This window comes from Mesoplodon densirostris, chromosome X (genome assembly GCF_025265405.1).
Source record: "Mesoplodon densirostris isolate mMesDen1 chromosome X, mMesDen1 primary haplotype, whole genome shotgun sequence".
Taxonomy (NCBI): domain Eukaryota; kingdom Metazoa; phylum Chordata; class Mammalia; order Artiodactyla; family Ziphiidae; genus Mesoplodon; species Mesoplodon densirostris.
In genome coordinates this window covers 121,095,501-121,107,969 of record NC_082681.1, presented here as the reverse complement: position 1 = coordinate 121,107,969, position 12,469 = coordinate 121,095,501, and the positions used below count along the sequence as shown (strand labels likewise).

The 12,469-nt window shown below is 41.6% G+C and overlaps 1 protein-coding gene across 7 annotated transcripts in view; it reads right to left on the bottom strand.

Annotated features, from left to right (window-relative positions):
- BCLAF3 (BCLAF1 and THRAP3 family member 3) overlaps positions 1–10,795 on the bottom strand; it is a 65,226-nt gene extending 54,431 nt beyond the window's left edge. For 6 of the 7 annotated variants that reach the window (XM_060087885.1, XM_060087888.1, XM_060087891.1 and 3 more), the window contains exons 1-2: positions 10,312–10,612; positions 8,407–8,579 (exon numbers count right to left, since the gene is read on the bottom strand). The gene's annotated coding sequence lies outside the window, so the exon portion shown is untranslated. Of the gene's footprint in view, positions 1–8,406; positions 8,580–10,311; positions 10,613–10,753 lie in introns of those variants that run through there. The other variant, XM_060087886.1, reaches the window with a different exon arrangement.
- Positions 10,796–12,469: the final 1,674 nt, after the last annotated feature.

Genomic DNA, 12,469 nt, shown 5'->3' with positions numbered 1-12,469 from the left:
CTTCTCAAACTCTTCCAAAAAATTGCAGAGGAAGGAACACACCCAAACTCATTCTATGAGGCCACCATCACCCTGATACCAAAACCAGACAAAGATACGACAAAAAAGGAAAATTACAGACCAATATCACTGATGAATATAGATGCAAAAATTCTCAACAAAATACTAGCAAACAGAATCCAACAACACATTAAAAGGATCATACACCATGATCAAGTGGGATTTATCCCAGGGATGCAAGGATTCTTCAATATATGCAAATCAATGGGATACACCATATTAAAAAACTGAAGGAGAAAAACCATATGATCATCTCAACAGATGCAGAAAAAGCGTTTGACAAAATTCAACACCCATTTATGATAAAAACTCTCCAGAGAGTGGGCATAGAGGGAACCTACTTCAATATAATAAAGGCCATGTATGACAAACCCACAGCAAACATCATTCTCAATGGTGAAAAACTGAAAGCATTTCCTCTAAGATCAGGAACAAGACAAGGATGTCCACTCTCACCACTATTATTCAACATAGTTTTGGAAGTCCTAGCCATGGCAGAGAAGAAAAAGAAATAAAAGGAATAAAAATAGGAAAAGAAGAAGTAAAACTGTCACTGTTTGCAGATGACATGATACTATACATAGAGAATCCTATAGATGCCACAAGAAAACTACTAGAGCTAATCAATGAATTTGGTAAAGTTGCAGGATACAAAATTAATGCACAGCAATCTCTTGCATTCCTATACACTAATGATGAAAAATCTGAAAGAGAAATTAAGAAAACACTCCCATTTACCATTGCAACAAAAAGAATAAAATACCTAGGAATAAACCTTCCTAGGGAGACAGAAGACCTGTATGCAGAAAACTATAAGACACCAATGAAAGAAATTAAAGATGATAGCAACAGATGGAGAGATATACCGTGTTCTTGGATTGGAAGAATCAATATTGTGAAAATGACTATACTACCCAAAGCAATCTACAGATTCAATGTTATCCCTATCAAATTACCAGTGGCGTTTTTTAAAGAACTAGAACAAAAAAATCTTAAAATTTGTATGGAGACACAAAAGACCCCGAATAGCCAAAGCAGTCTTGAGGGAAAAAAACGGAGCTGGAGGAATCAGACTCCCTGACTTCACACTATACTACAAAGCTACAGTAATCAAGACAATATGGTACTGGCACAAAAACAGACATATAGATCAATGGAACAGGATAGAAAGCCCAGAGATAAACCCACACACCTATGGTCAACTAATCTATGACAAAGGAGGCAAGGATACCCAGTGGAGAAAAGACAGTCTCTTCAATAAGTGGTGCTGGGAAAACTGGACAGCTACATGTAAAAGAATGAAATTAGAACACTCCCTAACACCATACACAAAAATAAACTGAAAATGGATTAGAGACCTAAATGTAAGACCGGACACTATAATACCCTTAGAGGAAAACACAGGAAGAACACTCTTTGACATAAATCACAGCAAGATCTTTTTTGATCCACCTCCTAGAGTAATGGAAATAAAAACAAAAATAAACAAATGGGACCTAATGAAACTTCCAAGCTTTTGCACAGCAAAGGAAACCATAAACAAGATGAAAAGACAACCCTCAGAATGGGAGAAAATATTTGCAAATGAATCAACGGACAAAGGATTAATCTCCAAAATATATAAACAGCTCATGCAGCTCAATATTAAAAAAACAAACAACCCAATCCAAAAATGGACAGAAGACCTAAATAGACATTTCTCCAAAGAAGACATACAGATGGCCAAGAAGCACATGAAAAGTTGCTCAACATCACTAATTATCAGAGAAATGCAAATCAAAACTACAATGAAGTATCACCTCATACCAGTTAGAATGGGCATCATCAGAAAATCTACAAACAACAAATGCTGGAGAGGGTGTGGAGAAAAGGGAACCCTCTTGCACTGTTGGTGGGAACGTAAATTGATATAGCCACTATGGAGAACAGTATGGAGGTTCCTTAAAGAAGTAAAAATAGAATTACTATATGACCCAGCAATCCCACTACTGGGCATATACCCAGAGAAAACCATAATTCAAAAAGACACATGCACCCCAATGTTCATTGCAGCAATATTTACAATAGCCAGGTCATGGAAGCAACCTAGATGCCCATCAACAGACGAATGGATAAAGAAGATGTGGTACATATATACAATGGAATATTACTCAGCCATAAAAAGGAACGAAATTGGTTCATTTGTAGAGATGTGGATCCATCTAGAGACTGTCATAGAGAGTGAAGTAAGTCAGAAAGAGAAAAACAAATATCGTATATTAACGCATATATGTGGAACCTAGAAAATGGTACAGATGAACTGGTTTGCAGAGCAGAAACTGAGACACCGAAATAGAGAAAAAAACGTATAGACACTAAGGGGGGAAAGCGGCGGAGGGTGGGGGTTGTGGTGGGATGAATTGGGAGATTGGGATTGACATGTATACACTGATGTGCATAAAATGGATGACTAACAAGAAAAAAAATTCAAACTATTCACTCAAAAATGGGTGAATTTTATTGCATATAAATTACACCTCAAAGCTGTAAAAAAGTTAGTTTTGGGGTGATGCAAGTGCTGGAAGATTAGAGCAGATATTACGGAGATGGTTGCACAACTCTGCAAACATACCAAAAAATCACTGAATTGTATATTTGAAACCTGTAAAATATATCTCAATAAAGCTTTTTTTTTTAAGTTAAGTTTATTTGCATTTGCTTTTTTAGGTGCATCAGCTAGTAATGAACAGTAGTAGCTCAGGGGCTTAATGCATAAGAGAGGAGAGTTAATTTAAACCCTAGAGTCTAAGCTAAGATGGTTTTTACATTTTTTTTTTTTTTTTTTTTTTGCGGTATGCGGGCCTCTCACTGCTGTGGCCTCCCCCGTCGCGGAGCACAGGCTCCGGACGCGCAGGCTCCGGACGCGCAGGCCCAGCGGCCATGGCTCACGGGCCCAGCCGCCCCGCGGCATATGGGATCCTCCCAGACCGGGGCACGAACCCGCATCCCCTGCATCGGCAGGCGGACTCCCAACCACTTGCGCCACCAGGGAGGCCCGGTTTTTACATTTTTAAGTGCTGTTTAAAAAGAAGAATATGCAACAGAGACTATGTGGCCCACAAAGTCTAAAATATTTACTATCTGGTCCTTTACAAAAAAGATTGCTGATCCCTGATTTAAACTAACTTACTTGTGACTAGCAAAGTTAATCAAAGGAAGCTTTAAGACAGAGAGGGCGAGGAAAAAAAAAAAAGGCAGAAACACCAGCAGGGTTTGTGACTGGGGAGAAGGAGATGTCAATTACAAAAGAGAAATTCATTTATACTGCTCCTTCGGAGTGAACTGTGTAGGGGCAGTGAGTGAATTTGTGTGCCCTTGAACATGGAAAGATGACTGGACAGCAGGGGCATCCACTCCCAGGAGGATGCTGAAGGGGATGCTGGTGTCAAAAAAAGGCCACCCCAACCAGGACAGCACTGGACACATCCTCTCACCCAGCTGAAAGCAATTCTCCTCTTCCATGACATCACTTCCCCCTCTCCATTAGATCCCTCCCGTCACCCTACTACCTCTCTCTCCATTTACAACCAAATTCCTCAAAGGGCTGGCTGTATACCACAGTCATTCTCTCCCATTCTTCTCCTCCCATTCTACTTGGCCCCTCACCAATCTAGCGTTCCACTCCACCAAACTGCTCCGGTCAAGATCGCTAATGAAATCCATGTTACTAAATCCAATGGCTATTTTCCCTCCTTCTCCTGGATCTACCAGCAGCACTTGATGGTCAATCACACCTTCCTCCCAGAAACATTTTCTTCGCTTGGATTCCAGAATACTACACTTTCCTGGTTTTCCTCCTACCTCTAACAATGCTTTCTGTCTCCTTTGCTGGTTTTTCCTCACCTCCCCCCTCATCAGCCTGACCCCTAAATAGTGAACACAGTCTTCCTCTAAATAGTGACTTCAGTCTTTGACTTCTCATTGTCTACACTCTCTTCCCAGTCTGCACTTTCCTTCAGTCTCATGGTTTAAATACTCTCTATATACTAAGAACCCCCAAATTGACATCTCCAGTCCTCACCTATCCTCTGTGTTGCAGTCTTCCACATCCAAAAGCCTACTGGATGCTGTAAACATGTCCAAGAGCAAACTCCTGACCTTCCTCCAAAATCTGCTCCTCCCAAGGTCTGTTCCACCTCAATAAATGGCAACTCTATCCTTAGAGTTTTCAACAAAGAGGAAACATAACTGTCCAATAAACATACAAAAAGATATTCAACACTGCCTACTAGGAAGATAAAATTAAAACAAGGAGATACCATTTCATACTCATTAGATTTGCAAAAATTTTAGTCTGATGATCCCCATGTGTTTACAAGAAAGTGGAAAAAGAGAATTTCTCAACTGAGGAAAATTCCTCCCCAAAGAAACATGAATCAGAAGAAAACTCTAACTGTATACTCAAACAGAATTAAATATATCCAAAAGCATTTAGGAATATATATTTTAAAAACCTCACCTTGAATCAGAAGTTTAAAAACTAAGAACAGAAACATACCAAAAAACATAGTGATATGACAGAAAAAAAATTAACCGAACTAAGGGGAAAGAATGGGAGAAAAAGACTAAATTATCTCAGAAGTGAAGAATAAATTACAAGGTGCTCAAGGGAAAATAAACTCAAAAGAAATGATGCAGCCACTTTGGAAAACAGTCTGGCAGTTCCTTAAAAAATTAAACATAGAGTTACCATATGACCCAGCAATTCAAATCCTAGGTATACACCCAAAAGAAAAAAATATATATGTCTGCATAAAAACTTGTACACAAATGCTCCTAACAGCATTATTCACAAGAGCCAAAATGTAGAAACAACTCAAATGTTCATTGAGAGATGAATGAATAAACAAAATGTAGTATCCCTGTACAATGGAATATTATCTGGCCATAAAAAGGAATGAAGTACTGACACACAGTCAAACAGGGATGAACCTTGAAATCATTATGCTAAGGGAAAGAAGCTAGTCGCAAAAGACCACATATTGTATGATTGCTTTATATGAAAGGTCCAGAACAGGCAAATCCATAGAGACAGAAAGTAGATTGGTGGTTGCCTAGGTGCGGTGGGGGGAGGGGGGCATTGGGGGGAGTGGGCACAGGGTTTCTTTTCGGTGGGATGAATATGTTCTAAAACTAGACTGTGATGATGGTTACACAACTCTGTGAATATACTAAAAAAACACTGAATTGTAGACTTTTAAATGGGTGAATTGTGTGGTATGTTAATTATATCTCAGTAAAGCTGTTACCAAAAAAAAAGAAAAATCAACTGACAGAGATCCCATACTAAATGTGAGTTCAGCATTTACAAATGCAAAGAATTGCCCAGGAAAGCCCTTACAACCAAGACGCCACACTGGCAGCACAGAACAGGACCAAGTTAGAGCCCACAGAACAAGAGGGCAATCAGCAGTTCAGAGGAAGCCAGACCTCAGGAGAGCAGGGCATGGCTTATTCTCCCAGCCACAGCGGCTGGATGCTGTCACAGTTCCTCAGTAGGGAGGAGCTGGAAGTGGATACAGAACCCCACTGTTGCCTACCATTATTCTACTTTGATTTCACGGATGAAATGTATTTCTCTCAGACACAGAACAGGTTAAATAAACAGGGGAGTAAGGGCATTTTAAAAGGTGTAAGTACAAAGGTTAACCATTAGAACAAAAATAAAAACCTTCCTCTTTTTAAAATAAAAGAGCAAAAACTATACCTCATAGCAAAAAGAAATAGCAAATATAACAAAATACACATGATTATAAAATATTACGATAGACCAAATATACCAGTCCTAACAATAAATGTGGTGGGCTTATTAACTCATCTACTAAAATAAACAGGTACAATTTGGCTCACAAAACAAGGAGTTGTATAAAAAACATATCTAAAACAAAGTGATTGTGAAAAGTTAAAAATAAAAGGATGGCCAAATTATACAAGGCAAATGGAAACAAAGAGAGAGCAGGGGTGGCAAACCTGGAATCAGGCAAAGCACAATTCAAGCCCCAAAGCATTCATCATGCCAAAGAAAGACACTTTTTAATGCTAAAAGCCACAATCCTCGATGAAGAGAGAACAAATAAAAATACACATATTTACATGAATATAACACTGCAACCACCTTTATGAAGCAAAAACTACAACAGATGCAAGGAGACACAGATAGAAACACTAATAATAGGAGACTTTCATATACCACTTTCGGTGGTATATTAGACAGATTCGGTAAGCCAAAAATGAGATAGAAGATCTAAACCGCATAATCAACAGGGTAAATCTTAAGGATATTTATCAAACTCTACACTCTGATACTAGAGAATACTTTTCTGAAGTGCCCACACCACATCACCAAAAATAATCATATATTAGGTCACAAAGAAAACATCAGTAACCTCCACATAATAGAACTATTACAAGCAATACTCTCTGATCATAATGCAATAAAACTAGAATTTACTAATAAAAACAAAAAAGAGAAATTCCACCTAGAAATTTTAAAACCTCTTATTAAACAACTCCTGGATACTCTAAGGTAAATTTTTAAAGAAATAATGACAATAAAAGCACTACATATCAGATGCTATAGGATGCATTTAAAGCAGTGATCAAAGGAAAATTCATTGCACTAAACATATTTATCAATAAAAATGAAAGAATAAAAGTAAATAAATTTATTTCCAAGGTAAAAAAAAGAAACTAAAAAATAACAAAGCACAAGGAAGGAAACAATAAAAACAAAAGTAGAGAAAGAATAGAAAAATAGATCTAAGTAATAATTCAAAATTCTGTAGTTTTTGGAAAAATTAAAATGGATAAACCACTAAATAACTTATATAACTTGCCTAGGAAAAAAGAGAGAAAGCACAAATACACAAAATAAGAAAGAGCAAAGGGGAAATAACCATTGAAATGGAAGAAAAATTTTGAATCGTAAGAGATTATATCCAATAAATTTAAAAGCCCAGATGTAAGGGATAGTTTGTTAGAAACATAGAGATTACTAAAACTGACTGCATTAAAAAGCTTAAACAGACCAACTTCCATAAAAGAAACAGAGAAAGTTATTAAGGAAATATCCCATAAAAAAGCATCAGGCCCAGATCGTTTCACAGGGGAATTCTACCAAACCTTCAAACATCAGATTGCCTCAATGCTCTATAAATTATTCCAGAGCTGGTATATCGTGAGAAGGATCAAGCCTACAGAAACATCAACCTTTCAAGGAGATGAACCAGCCAAGAAGACTGAGAAAGAACATCCTCTGAGGAAGGAGGGAACCCCAGAGCATAGAAGGATGTTTCAAGAAAGGAGACTTTTGGGCTTCCCTGGTGGCGCAGTGGTTGAGAGTCCGCCTGCCGATGCAGGGGATACGGGTTCGTGCCCCGATCTGGGGGGATCCCATATGCCGCGGAGCGGCTGGGCCCGTGAGCCATGGCCGCTGGGCCTGCGCATCCGGAGCCTGTCCTCCGCAAGGGGAGAGGCCACAACAGTGAGAGGCCCGCATACCGCAAAAAGAAAAAAAAGAAAAAAAAAGAAAGGAGACTTTTATGGCAACAGCTGCATAGAGACCCAATAAAAGAAATGAAAAGTGTTAATACATGGCTTGAGGACTAAGTGGAAGGTAAGGAAACTGAGAAAGCCAATTAATACCAACGCCTTCTAACAAGTTTGTCTGGCATGGGAGGAGAGAAAGTGGGTTGCAGCAGGGTGATAGGGGTCTAGGGGAGAGGTTTTGAAATGGGAGCAACTTGAGCAGGTTTAATGTTGATAAGGAGAGACTATGTGCATGGCATTGGGGACATAATGTAGAATGACAGTCATAGTAGGAATGAGTCTAGGTCCAATTAGTTCAATGTTTCCTTTGATTCCTAATATCAACTCCAAATAATGTAGTCAACCTCTCCCAATATTCCACATTTACATATTACCTTCTTCAAAGGTCCAGACTGAATTTTTATCAGCGGTCACATTTTATGTTAATTTGGCAAACATTGCTGAGTGCCAGTGACTGCTAGAGGCAAGCCATACAAAGTTGGAAGAGTCCTAGTTTCTTTACTAGAGAAGCTCAGTCTTCACTAGCTAAGAAGGATCACATGAGTATCAGTACTTCCTAGTTCACTAAGTGTTTTGCAAACACTGTCTCGTGCCTTTAATCCTCACAAGCCTTTGAGGAAGCTGGAATTACCCCCATTTCACAGGTGAAGAAACCAATCCTCAAAAAAGTTAACCAACCTGCCCCAAGAGAAAGACGTAAAATCAGCATCCAGGTTCTCAGACTCCAATACTCACACTTCCCCACCTCGCAACTCCTACCTTCATAAGGATGACTCTGAAGAGACTGCCTGGTCATTTGCGTAGATGCTTGGTCAGCAGAATTGGACTTTAGCACACTTGAGAATAGTTGATGTCCTGCATCACATCTAAAATTGCCATCTAAATTTGGAAAGCAGCTTTTATGCTCCCTAGCTGCCTGGATATTCTGTAGCCTGTAGGGCACAAAGACTATGTTTTATTTATCATGATCCCAAGTCTGTGTTTTATTTAGCTTTTTATCTGTCCCCCTCAGCTTTATATATAGTGCCTTTAAATATTTTCTCCTTCAACATGTGTGGATTCATTCATTCACCTAATTTCATAACTCTGGTATCATTTTCAATATAATCTAGGGCAGCAGTATAATACTTCAAATTTAAGGGGTGAAAGAGTGGGGGCAAAAGGTATCACAGAACAGCTTTTTGAATTCAGAAATTTACATTAAAAAATCAAGATGCTTATGTGCTCTGAAATTTTTACAAGATGGCAATAATTAGCAATGAGACAAAGTATGTTTAAATATACTCTCCATAAATGTCTCATTTGACCCTTAAAATCACCCTGTAAGAAAGGTAAGGCAAAGGCACTATAATCTCTAATTCAGAGTTGAGGAAATAGTCCCTTAGAAAAGGTAAGTGACATGTTCAAGGTAATCAGATATACTGGAATTCAAGGAAGCCCTGACTTCAAATCTGTTCACTTTATAATGCCTTTGCCTCACTTAGATAACCCTTCTTTACTAAACTGGTAAAGGTGAAATAGAAGATGAGAAACCAAATTGCCATCAACAAATAAGAAGGAAAAAAAAAAAAGAGAGGTGATAGCCAGAGAAGGATACCTGTATTTGGTTGGAGAAGAACATAAATGGCCCCGAAGTGTTCTTATAGAAATTCTTTAAATGTTGCCTTTTGCTAGGGTGGGGAAAAGGACACTCACAGATTGTTGGTGGGAGTGCAAAATAGCACATCCTTTCCAGAGGGAAATTCACATTAAAAAACCCAACAATTCTATCATCTAGGAATGTACACTAAGGAAGTAATCATGGACGTGCAGGTTTTACAATTCACCAACAATGTGTTTAAGTAGTGAAAAACTGAGAATAAAAAAACCGACTAAATAAATTACTGCAGCCAAATAATGGCATGCTATGTAGTCAGGAAAAAAAAATGGTTACCAAAAAGAATCCACTTTAGAAAAATTCACGCATTCGTCTCTGCATAGAAAAAGACTGGAGGGGCATCCCCAGTGTAACCATATTCACAATGGTTACTTGAATGGTGAAAGAGTGTACCTTCTTCACCGTGGTTTTGCATACTTAGAAATTTTGTATATAAATATGACTAAATGTTTCTAATCAGACATTTTAAAGGCTTCTGGGGAGGGTGTGCAAGGGCAGGGCTTTCAAAAGAACATTTTAGCAGCCATTTTAAAAAATACCACATGAAAAAATAAAGCATTCTATACCGTTATCATTAAAACACCATTGAAAAATAAAGCTCTCACCACGAATCCACATCAAAACCTTTTCTTTTCAAATTCGTCTTTCATTCGTACCAGTTCGCATACAGAAAAACGTTAAAAAGGTTGCCTGGCCAGAAGTCTGAGAGACTTTCTTGATTTCTACCTGTAGTTTTTACTTTGTTCCAGAAAAGAAAAGCAGTCACCTAAGAGGCAGCTCGAAAAGCACCTCGGCAGGAAAATATTTGGGAGGATAAGTTTCTCTCACGTTTCTTTTCCTCCCGACCTACCGACAGGACAATCCTGACAGTGGCCGGCCCAGTTTCCTAATACACCCTAAAGAAGCACAGGAGATGCGCCAATTTTCAGTATACGTTTCTAAAAAGACAAGTTTTACTTTACAATGCAGGATAAAGAGCAGCCTTCACTACTCATTCTGGACGTTACCGGAGAAGATGCCGCTGCGCGGCAGGAGAGCCTCCGGAGAAGGACAAAGCGGGGGCTCCTCGGCTCGGGTCCCGCAGGCGATGCGTCCGGAGCCACCTCTGGGAAAAGGGCACCGTCCCTGGACACCGCCCCACCCTCCCCCCGTCTCCATGACAAACAGTCCAAATCGCCGGGGACCAAAGCCTGCGAACAATGGGCGAGGTTCGGGGGCCTCGGCAGCAGGTGCCCGGGTCGCCACGTCTAAAATAAGGCACCGGTCCGGTGGCCAGAGGCAGGGGCAGGGGAGCAGTCCCCCGGGATCCCGAGCTGGGCCTCCGCATCCTCCCCGCCGCCCCACCCGCCACCCCACCCGCCACCCAAGAACCGCCCCTCCCAGGCGACGGACACGCCCTCCCCGCAGGCCGGGACCTCCTCGCGCCGCCCGCCCCCCAGGGCTGCTCACCCGACCGGGAAGTTCCCGCAGCCACCGCCCCCGCCGCCGCCGCCGCCGCCGCCGCCGCCGCCGCCGCCGCCGCCGCCGCCGGCTCCGCAGGCCTCGCCCCTCACACGGCCGCCGCCTCCCACAGGAGCCGCACCACAGCTCCCGCAGCTGGGCCGCGGGACCCGGAACCACTTCCTTCCGGAACCGCCTCGCCCCGCCCCCCGTCCTAGCCGCGCCCACTGCCCGCTGCCCAGCGCGGAGCCCGCTTTCCCACTGACCTCTGCTCTCAACTCTTTCCCAGCTAGGGTTGCCCCGCCCGGGAGGCTCCGGCCAGAGCGCCTGCGCCCTCTGCCGGCCGTTCCCACCTCTGCCTCTCTGTCCAGGGCGCATGCGCAACCTGCCATCTGCCAGCGTTGTGCAGATGAGCGGAGCAGATGAGCCTCAGCCTTTCAGCCCCTGGCTTGTCCCTCAAAGCCCTTCCAGAGCCAGCCTACCTGACCCTGCAAGGCTGTGGCCTCTCTCCTGCCTACTCAATCTCTAACTATTCCCCATGGCCTCAAATCAAGCTTGTACCCAGAAAACAAAACCTCCCCTCTGTACCTCCCAAATAGGTTAATGGTACCAACATCTCTCCACCGTGCAGTTCAAAATACTGACTCATTTTTACCTGCTCTTTTGATTTCTCTCCTCCCACACTCCATCCATCACCCCAAAGGTAGCATATCCTCACTCTTGGAGCTTTCTCACTTGACACTTTGATGTTCTTTTTACCCCTTGCAAGATTTCTCTTTCAGGGTCCACCCCATCTGGTGGACCTTCTACCCTCCCTTGTCACTGTCATCTACTGACTGCATTAGTTTTCCTCTCCATCTGAATTACTGCCATCATCCTGATGAAACCAACACCCATGACCAAACCATGTTTCCTTAACTTCCTCGGTCCAGATGACTTTACCTCTATTCTACTTAATCCACGCATTCCCAGGTACCCATTCTATAAAATCTAGACATCCATCACTTTATACAGCTTCATGGCTAAAACCTTAAGTTTACCAACCCCATTTATTTGGACTCAATCCTCATCCTTGTAGTCCTCTCTCTCCCTTAGTCCCAATATACTTGTTCTTCAAAAACCACAGAGCTCTCACATCCCCTGAACCTTCTACCTGACTGAAGCCCATGGCCTTTGACTTCAATGACTCTTGTAAGCAGAGCCCCTTGAATTGCCCTTTGATACGTCCCAACATCAAACCACCACCTTGAAACACTCCAGTTATCTGCATTTTCCATCCCCACGTCTATGTTTCCAAGCACTACTTGGGAGGAAAAAGCCACACAACTATGATAGAATGATACCACTACAAATTTATGGAGACTCACCGCAGTGGACAGCCTTGGTGCCTCTTAGGAATCCTTTTATGTGACCACTCTCATTTCCAGTAATTGCTGTTACTAACCCTTACCACTCTCTTTAAGCCCCATACCAGTGATCATTTCCCTCTCTTCATACATGAATTTTGCTTCCTGTTTTGCAGAGAGAAATTCCCCAGCATAGTATATGAGGCCTTTCGTTATCTGGTTCATACTTACCTCTCTAACTTCCCTCCTCTTTGTACTCAATGCCCTGGCTATACTGAAATGTTTGCTGTTTAAGATGAATACTCCATTGCACATATTATCCCTTCTGTCTGGTTAAAAGGTGTGAGACCTTTTAATTTGCTTCAGTTCAGGAAGGTTT